This window comes from Gymnodraco acuticeps, unplaced genomic scaffold, assembly GCF_902827175.1.
Source record: "Gymnodraco acuticeps unplaced genomic scaffold, fGymAcu1.1, whole genome shotgun sequence".
Lineage (NCBI taxonomy): Eukaryota > Metazoa > Chordata > Actinopteri > Perciformes > Bathydraconidae > Gymnodraco > Gymnodraco acuticeps.
The window spans coordinates 57,234-65,867 of NW_022992248.1; the positions used below are offsets into that span (position 1 = coordinate 57,234).

Sequence of the window (8,634 nt, forward strand, 5' to 3'; positions counted from 1 at the left end):
AAATGTAGTGGAGTAAAAGTACACCATGTACCTCTGAACTGTAGTGGAGTAGAAGAACAATGTAGCATAAAATAGAAATACTCAAGCTCGTCTTCACCCTGCCTAGGTTAGGTCTAAGTCTGCTCCCTTGACCGAATCAGCTTCAGGACACTGGTACTGGCCTGCTGTGCTGGGATGAATTAGGCCCTTCCTACATCCAGGACATGATTAAACCATACACTCCAGCATGTGTACTTCGCTCTGCGTCAGCCAATCGGCAAACTGAGTTGGACTGTTCGAGGTGCACATACTGTACTTACATATTGTAGCCCACTTACACTACCTCACACTTACTGTATTAAAAGCTACCGTACACAATATCTGTATGTATTTAGTACACTGTGCTTAAGTATTTCTTGTACATTTTCTGTCAAAATGATGCTGTGACGAAACGATTTCCCAATTTGGGATTAATTAAGGATATATCTATCTATCTATCTATCTAGCCCTTACAAATAAAACACCCATGCTTGCTATCATGGCCTCAAAATGGTGAAACATCTCACCATTGATATCATGACTGCATAAAATCCACACACAACTGCACCTTAGCTAATAAAGCTATTTTAAAAAGTTGCTGCACTTCATTGATACCTACATGACATGCTATGGTCTTTGTAGCTAGTCAGCTAATCGAAAGACACCACCTTGTTTTTGATTGATATTTTCCATTGAATTAGCCGGCCATCCAGGTTAATACATAACTGCTGTTCTTTAGTTTGACTCAGGTTTTAGCTGTATGGATGCAGAGGTATAGCTTATATATTTGTCATTATGTGGAGCATAACCAGGAACTTTAGAGAGACAGATGTGCTAGTGACAAATTGTAAATGCCTAAAGAAAAGCAATGAAGTCTGAAGTAATAGTAGGCTGCAACAAAAGTGTGTGACACTGGTAGGCAGGTTGAATTTCTGCTTTTGACAGCTATCACAGTTCAATCTGAAATTTGATAAAGGTGCCGTTTTTTTAAACAACAGGAGCTCCAAATGGGCACAAGCATCTGTGACAAAGTGGCTCACTTAACAAATCAAAGAGGAACTATTGCGAGTCAAAATAAAGCAAATACATGACTGAGATGAATTGTATTTTTGCATATTTGCCAAATATTACTCACATGGCAAGAAGAAAATAAGGGTTAAATGATAAGAAAGGTAGTTTAGGCAATGACTGGATTGAGACATGCATTGTGCAAACTGTTGCAACACAGCACAGGAAGTTAAAGGGGACCTATCATGCAAAATGCACCTTTGGACGTCTTTTATACATGAATATGTGTCCCCGGTGTTCCAGGGAACTCACCAAGTGTCAGAAAACACAACCCTCTCTATTTTCCTCCTTCGCCAAATCTCTAAAAAAGTGGCTGAAACGGATCTGAAAAAAACGGATCCAGATTTCAACACTTTCCTACGTCACAAAGAGACGTGCTCTGCTTATTGGTCAACTCTCCACCTATCAGGGGAATGAGCCACGGCCACGTGCATTGCCGGGATCAATACCAACCATCCGGGAGCAGGCCAGTGAGGACACATCCAATTTTGAAGCTGTAAGTTTTTATTTAGCGGTGTTTTTCCTGATAAAGCTATCTCTAGCTTGTAGTATGTAGCATGTAGCTTTGCCGTATCAATGTCGCCTCAAACCCAAATAGTAATCGGTTAGGTGTTTATATGTTTTTGTAACATTTTATATTGTACGCTCCGCAGTCTTTGCTTTGTCTTTTATTTTAATTATCAGGCATTTGCTAACATGTTCAGACATACTGCCGTAATGGCCATCTGTGTGAAGGCTGTAAAGCCACGCCCTAGCCGATAACACAAGTATTTATTCTCCTATTTATTAGTATTTTGTGTCCTCTAAAATCATATTGAGTAAGTTATAATAACAAACGTAATCTTCTGTAGGTAAGTGCCGTTTTTTGCAGCGTTATATGTAAAAGCTTTTGTGATTGTAGTCTGTAAGAACGATCAGATATCATCGATCTGTAAGCTAAGCTACGCTACGCTAATGAGACATGCCGTTTTTTGCAGCGTTATATGTAAAAGCTTTTGTATGTTTACTTGTTTGCGCACATGAATATAAATGGGGGTGTGTGAGGATACAACACTGTGTGTATGTATGCGAGGGGACACACACACCACGAGTAAAACGGAGCTAAATCCCCGTTGGTATGTTGTTGTTGACAAGGCCTTACCTAGCAACAGGCTAATTAGTGGCTAGCACTCATTACAGTCAGTCTACTGAGCTCAGCCCCTCTCCAACATATCATCTGTATTGAGTCAGAAACACAGCATGCACGTTACGGTTCAAAACTAACTCAGATTGGAAAAGGCTAAGCAAAGAGCTTTGCTAAATAGAGAGTTTTAAGCCCCATCTTTTGGGATTTCAGACGATATTTATCCAAATAGTATTTTCTCATCCTGAATACTAAATTGAGATGATTTTGTTCCAACTATGTTTTCTTCTTTACAGGCCAGCACCTCACATACTTACTAATTAGTGACAATTTGTACATCCTTTGCTATTATTTACATTTTTTTTTCTCATGGCGGAAATGAAAGACTGTACCTGGCAGCCCTGCACTACAATGAAAACGCTGAGCGTGCACAAGCCACTACATCCACTGGAAACCCTCTGTATAAACTGCAGTTCCCAAAGGCCAGGAAGGGAGAATGCAGAGCAAAACCAGTAAAGACTGACCCCACATTCCGTAAGTGTTTAAAATATTTATTATACAACTATTTACAAATATAAAATTAGAAAGAACTTTCAGTTTTTTACATGCATATACTAATCTAAACCACATTTTTTGTTGTGCTTTTTTTTTAACATTGCACAGGCTACGTGGCCAACTTGATGGACCTCATCTTCGACCAAGTCTTTGTGGACCCTGCACCATTATGAGCGACCTGACAGGGACGAGGTCATCGCCGGGTATGCTACACGGTTCAATTTGGCTGCTGTCTGAACCCAACATCGACATTTTGCGGATCAGGAAACTCCTGCCTCCTTGAGGACAACGCAGACCGGAATCACCACTCTGATCCTGCGTCCAAGGAAGCCCCAGCACCAGCTCACAAAGCTTCTGTAGGCTAGATACCTGTGACGCCTGAAATCATTAAAAAAAATATTTAGTGTAATTTATACAAAATACAAGTACATTTCGTTTTTTTTTTATGGGTTCAAAGAACCGTTCATTTTGACAATAAAGTTCAGAGTTGATATCAAATGTGTCGTGATTATTCATGTTTGGATGGGTAAAGAATATTCTGATTTCAAAAGCATAAGGTTGTGTGTGGACTTTTTTTGTCGTACACATGGGTGTGTTATGCCATTGCTGTGTAATAATATATATATATATATATAATAGTACATGTACAATGAAAGATTGCATAAAGCCATATACACCAGTATTTATTTCCATGAACAATATTAGCATTCGTTTTACACTTTCAGTCAAAACAAACAAACCACTCACTGCTCTATTTGCCTCAACTGTAGTCCACCATGTTCAGCTCTGTAAATATTAAATGCATTCTGCAGGAAGAACACATTCAGGCACACAGGCTCCAATCCAGGATGGTCCACCACAGGTTACAGAGTCCTCAAGTTCCTGCATCCGTCTTGACACCTAGTGTGATAAAGATATATTGAATGACATGTTAAAAATGTATTCTCTAAACAGACAACTTAGTGAAGCTATCAAAAATGTTACCTGTGGTATCTCCATGCAGCACACATTCTCCGTTCAGAAGGCATCGTGGCGCAATTTGCACATGTACACCTGTAGAAAGAAGTCAATAACTGAGCTTTTAAAAACACATGAAACTACACACACACTGCTGACAACTGAGGTGTTGTTGGAGTTATACTTTTTATCACCCTAAGTTATTGAACTTTCCAACGGTTGTTGCACGATGTTGGAAGAAAAGGACTAAACTATTAATAAACGCAATGAGGCCATTGTATATATGCTGAAAATATGAATGTCTCCCTTTATAAATATATATATGTATCGCTGTTTTTGCGTTACAAGCTCTAAGTTATAAACTGTACACATAGCATTCTTGCTAATTAGCCAAAATATGAACGGAATAAGTAGCACGCATCGTAACAGAGTAAAATAAATAGGAACAACAGCTTGTCAACTAACCATTCAGAAACGTCCTGCTGCAACCGAGATGTTTCCACCTCCACCAAAACCTCCGCTGCTTCAGGGTCAGTCTCTGGATCAAATTGATAATACGCTTGAACACATGCATTGCTCTGAGATGACATGTTTATTCCACACTCGTAATCACAGCAAGCATGTTAACGTGACTCTCACCGGCTCATGCCCCCCTCTTCTGCAGGGGGCGTGGTCAGCTGCTGCTCAGAATTTTCAAAGACAGGCTTGGAAAAGAGCGAAAATGAGCGAAACGAGGCATGGCTAAAAAATGATCTGTTTGGTATTTTGAAAAATAAAATGTATAAATATACCTTATATAGGTATGGTCATACACTATATCATTTAAATATAGCATGATAGGTCTCCTTTAAGTAAACACCTTTGTAAATGAATATTTAACAGGCACAATTTCACAAAAAGGACCAAGATTGCAACAGATTTTTCTGATCTGTGGAGGTTTTATATTTGAAAAACATCATACATCCATTATGTGAATAAGCATTAGAGTAGATGATGAGCAGGTTTGCATGCAGTGTCTGTCATTTTGGTGCACTTTCAATAACAAATGTTATACAAATGTAAATATAGCCAATACCATTTCCTTTCCATAGTATAAATATCTCTGATATCTCTGATATGTCTGTACTCTTTACTTTTGTAGCAGGAGTATTTGTTAGTATTGTTTCCTCCAGCATGCAGTCAGAATAACAAAGTGTTTACATTGTGCAATCTGGTGTTCAAGGACTACAGTTGCATTTTCAGATTACTGTAACATAAATTAGTTACTCAATGTGCTTTTAGAGAATGGGACAATTATCTGAATCATAAACAGGCATATTTTCAGACACTCAAATGATTAGAATCCGACTGCACAGCAGTGGCGCCAGCAGGGGGGGCCTTGGCCACCCTGATATATTTGTTGGCCCCCCCACCATACACACCGCCTAGCCAGTCATGTATGCGTAGTAGTTTATCTGATATTTAACAACAAATACACAGCCAACGAGTCGCTTGATTTGAGCTTCCAACGCGCATACTGCAGCCCCTCCCTCTCCCTCTGCTACCGCGCGCACCACTCTGATACTCGGCGCACCACTCTGATACTCGGCGCACCACTCTGATGCTCGGCGCACCACTCTGATGCTCGCGCGCACCACTCTGATACTCGGCGCACCACTCTGAGATTCGCACAGACAGCAGCAGGTTGCAGCAAAACGTTTCTTTCTACTGACTTCACCAAAATCCACCAGACTTCTAGAAGGTAAGTCGTATACGTTCGTTGCCTGTTAAGCCCCACAACACTTAGTCTTTAGTGTGTTAGCTTTAGGTAGCAAAAAACGGAGCTATGCTAACCTTTAGCTGTTATTCTGATCACAATGTGTGTTCAATGGCATTAAAACGAGAAAAACCCTGGAAGAGCTGGAAAACAGGCTCGGGGCTCAGTAAAGGCTGGCTTGACTTCAGGTATAATTCGTCTGTAAACACACTTTGGCGGCTATCCTAGTTAGCGTTAGTTTAGCTTGCTAAGGTAACGTTAGCTGATGTCGGTATGCTGGGCTAATGCGTAGGCTACTATTAATCACTGCTGTGTGTAATGTCAATTTGCAGAAAATGAAGAGAAAGTCAACAGACATCTCTTCTTATTTTAAGAAGAAGATGAGTAAAGGAGAGACAGAGCTGGCAGGAGAGCAGCAGCATAGGGCTAGTGAGGAGATGGCCATACATGGTAGAAAGTACATGTGGAACTCTGTTTTGTAAAAGTGAAACTAAAACCTAAATACAGTTTTATTAATGTGATTGTGACCTTTTTAATCATTAAAGTCTTCTACACACTTTAGGTCTGCAGCTCCTTCAAAATGAAACGAGAATCTATGCAGTTTTTCCTCTTCTGTGTTCTGAGGTTATGAGCCGACCATTAGTCAAGTTTGTTTTCATAATGTTCTGCATGCTAATTAAAAAAAAGGGTAACCAGTTTGTTTATAAAACAAATGGAATACAAGCTATATGTATTACTCTCACCACAGTGGCCTAATCTAAAAAAAATTGAAATATGTCTCGTCACCTATTTTCTGTCTAATACTAAAGGTGGTGTTTTGAATCATTTATAATGTTTTGAATTTGCTATAAAGGTCAATAATAGATGGTGTTTTTGAGTTCAATCACAGTATGTATTTACCATGTTATACCCCTTGTGTTTTTGGGTCCTGTTGAAATAAAATAGTCATGTTTTAAAACTTGATTTAATAAAGTCATGTCAATCATCTTTGATCCTAGTGTGACACAAACAGCTTTGTTCAGTCTAAAACAATGTATAACCTAGAGACATAATATAACTGAAGAACATGTTGTGTTGCTGTTGTGTATTGTATGTGTTGACAATGCTGAACATTTTGTGCCTTACAATAAAGGAACTTATTTTAATTAAGCTGTATTTGTCTTTTTAAAAAGGAAAGAACAACTAGCATATATAAAAAACAAAACAATAAATCACCAATACATGTATACATAACAAAAAACAAGGTTCTTTTAAATGTTGTTTGAAGTAAAATGTTAACTATCCGTATTATATTCACTTCAGATTAATAGTATAAGAAACCAAAGTATATCAGTAGGTGATTCTCTTTGCCATTGTTTTTAATCTAGTCTATACCTTTACAACAATTACATTCTTGGTTTTGGTGGGCCACCCCAAGATTTTCAGTGGCCCCATTTGGCCACCCCTATGAAAGATTTCTGGAGGCGCCACTGCTGCACAGACATACTGTTTTTATCTGATTTCATTCAGGCAAAACTACATGGACAAAAAGACAGACAAAAATAAACAGCTCAGTAGCATTACAGTAGTTGACACTGGCACACAGGACCAGATGATGCTGTCAGATCTTTGGTTCACTTGTGTTATAATTGGAGGGAGCATGTCAATGCATCCAGTTACTCTGAGCCTGCGCAGTGCATTATTCCAAACAGGACAAGGTCAGGAATCCAGGCGTTAATGTCATACTATCTATTTTTAAAACACCGTTCAGCTTTCTTGGCACACCGAGTTCATACCGACACATAGTGACAACCCGAGAGACGTCAAGATAACGCTAGACAAATGATTCGCCTGGTGATGCAGCAGGACCCTATCAAGCTAGCTACTGTCCCCGTCTGTGGCTGGCTTCCAAAATCCGTTAAAAAAACAGGCCATTTAATGTTACACCGTTTACTAACACACCCTTATTCTCCACATAACATATTGCAAAGCCTTAGTGATACTGTTACTAACCACTTAACAATTCGGCATATGTAAAATTAACCAAAGGCGCTTTATTTTAATAAGGAAACATCATTTAGTACTGGTTCATTTGACAATTCATTTTACAGTCGGCCCCAACTAGAATGCACTGTGGTGGGCGGTGCCGTCAGCTTGACATTCTAATGAAGAAAGTAATGCAGGTCTGGTCATATTGATTTCAAACTTGAGAATGGCAAAGGGGAATACATAATGTACTCATACGGCAAAATGAGATACCTTCATTATTTCTCAGGCTAACGTTGAACACGTAGATTAAAGGACTGTATTTTGAATGGTTATGAAGAGTCGTCTCAAAACAACCTAGCGTGTAGCGTTATTTTCCCATATAAGGAAGTTGAATTACGATACGCAACGTGAAAAACGGTTAGCTTAATTTATGTCAGCTAGCTAACGTAACTTAGCCAGCAGTCTATCTTTCAACCTGCTAGCCACTGGCTGGGAAAACTCTTGGAAGCGTGATGATATATCCACTGTATTACACGACAATGCAAAAACATGTTTGGAAATGATTTCCCACTCACCTGTCAGATGTGTCTTTAGTTAGAGAGTCACAGCAACAGGAGAGGAGACACCTCTGTTCTCCTGATGGATAGCATATGGATAGGACACTGATCTGAGGGGGCGTGGTCTGCAGGCCGGGGCACTGACCTGAGGGGGCGTGGTCTTCAAGCCGGGGCACTGACCTGAGGGGGCGTGGTCTGCAGGCCGGGGCACTCTACAGGGCCGGCCCTAGACTTTTGGGGGCCCTAAGCGAGCTTTGGCTTGGGAGCCCCCCTCACTCTAGCGCGTTATCACTACACACAACACGGAACCAACTTTTGTCTTATGATGTTAGCATGAGCACACATATTGTAAGCATGTAAACACCGTGGACCTAACCTTCTCTAGGGGAGTCCTCACCTCCTCTAGGGGGGTCCGGGGGCATGGTCCCCCGGGATTTTTTTTTTTAAATATTGAAGTTAAAAGCATCAATCTGGTGCACTTTGAGAGCAAAATTAAGAGATCTATGGATACATCTCTCAACACCCATATGAAACAGAACTGTAAACAGATTTTTCTTTATGGATATTTTACAAATCACTTAAACTGTATTCTTGTTTTGTCATATAGTATTTCATAACTGTTTTTCATTTAT

The 8,634-nt window shown here is 39.8% G+C and overlaps 1 protein-coding gene across 1 annotated transcript in view; it reads right to left on the reverse strand.

Annotated features, from left to right (window-relative positions):
- Positions 1-8,147, reverse strand: part of LOC117540022 (glycogen debranching enzyme-like) — a 64,249-nt gene extending 56,102 nt beyond the window's left edge. Inside the window, 1 exon segment of the mRNA XM_034206410.1 lies at positions 8,021-8,147. The gene's annotated coding sequence lies outside the window, so the exon portion shown is untranslated.
- Between the last annotated feature and the right edge of the window lie 487 nt (positions 8,148-8,634).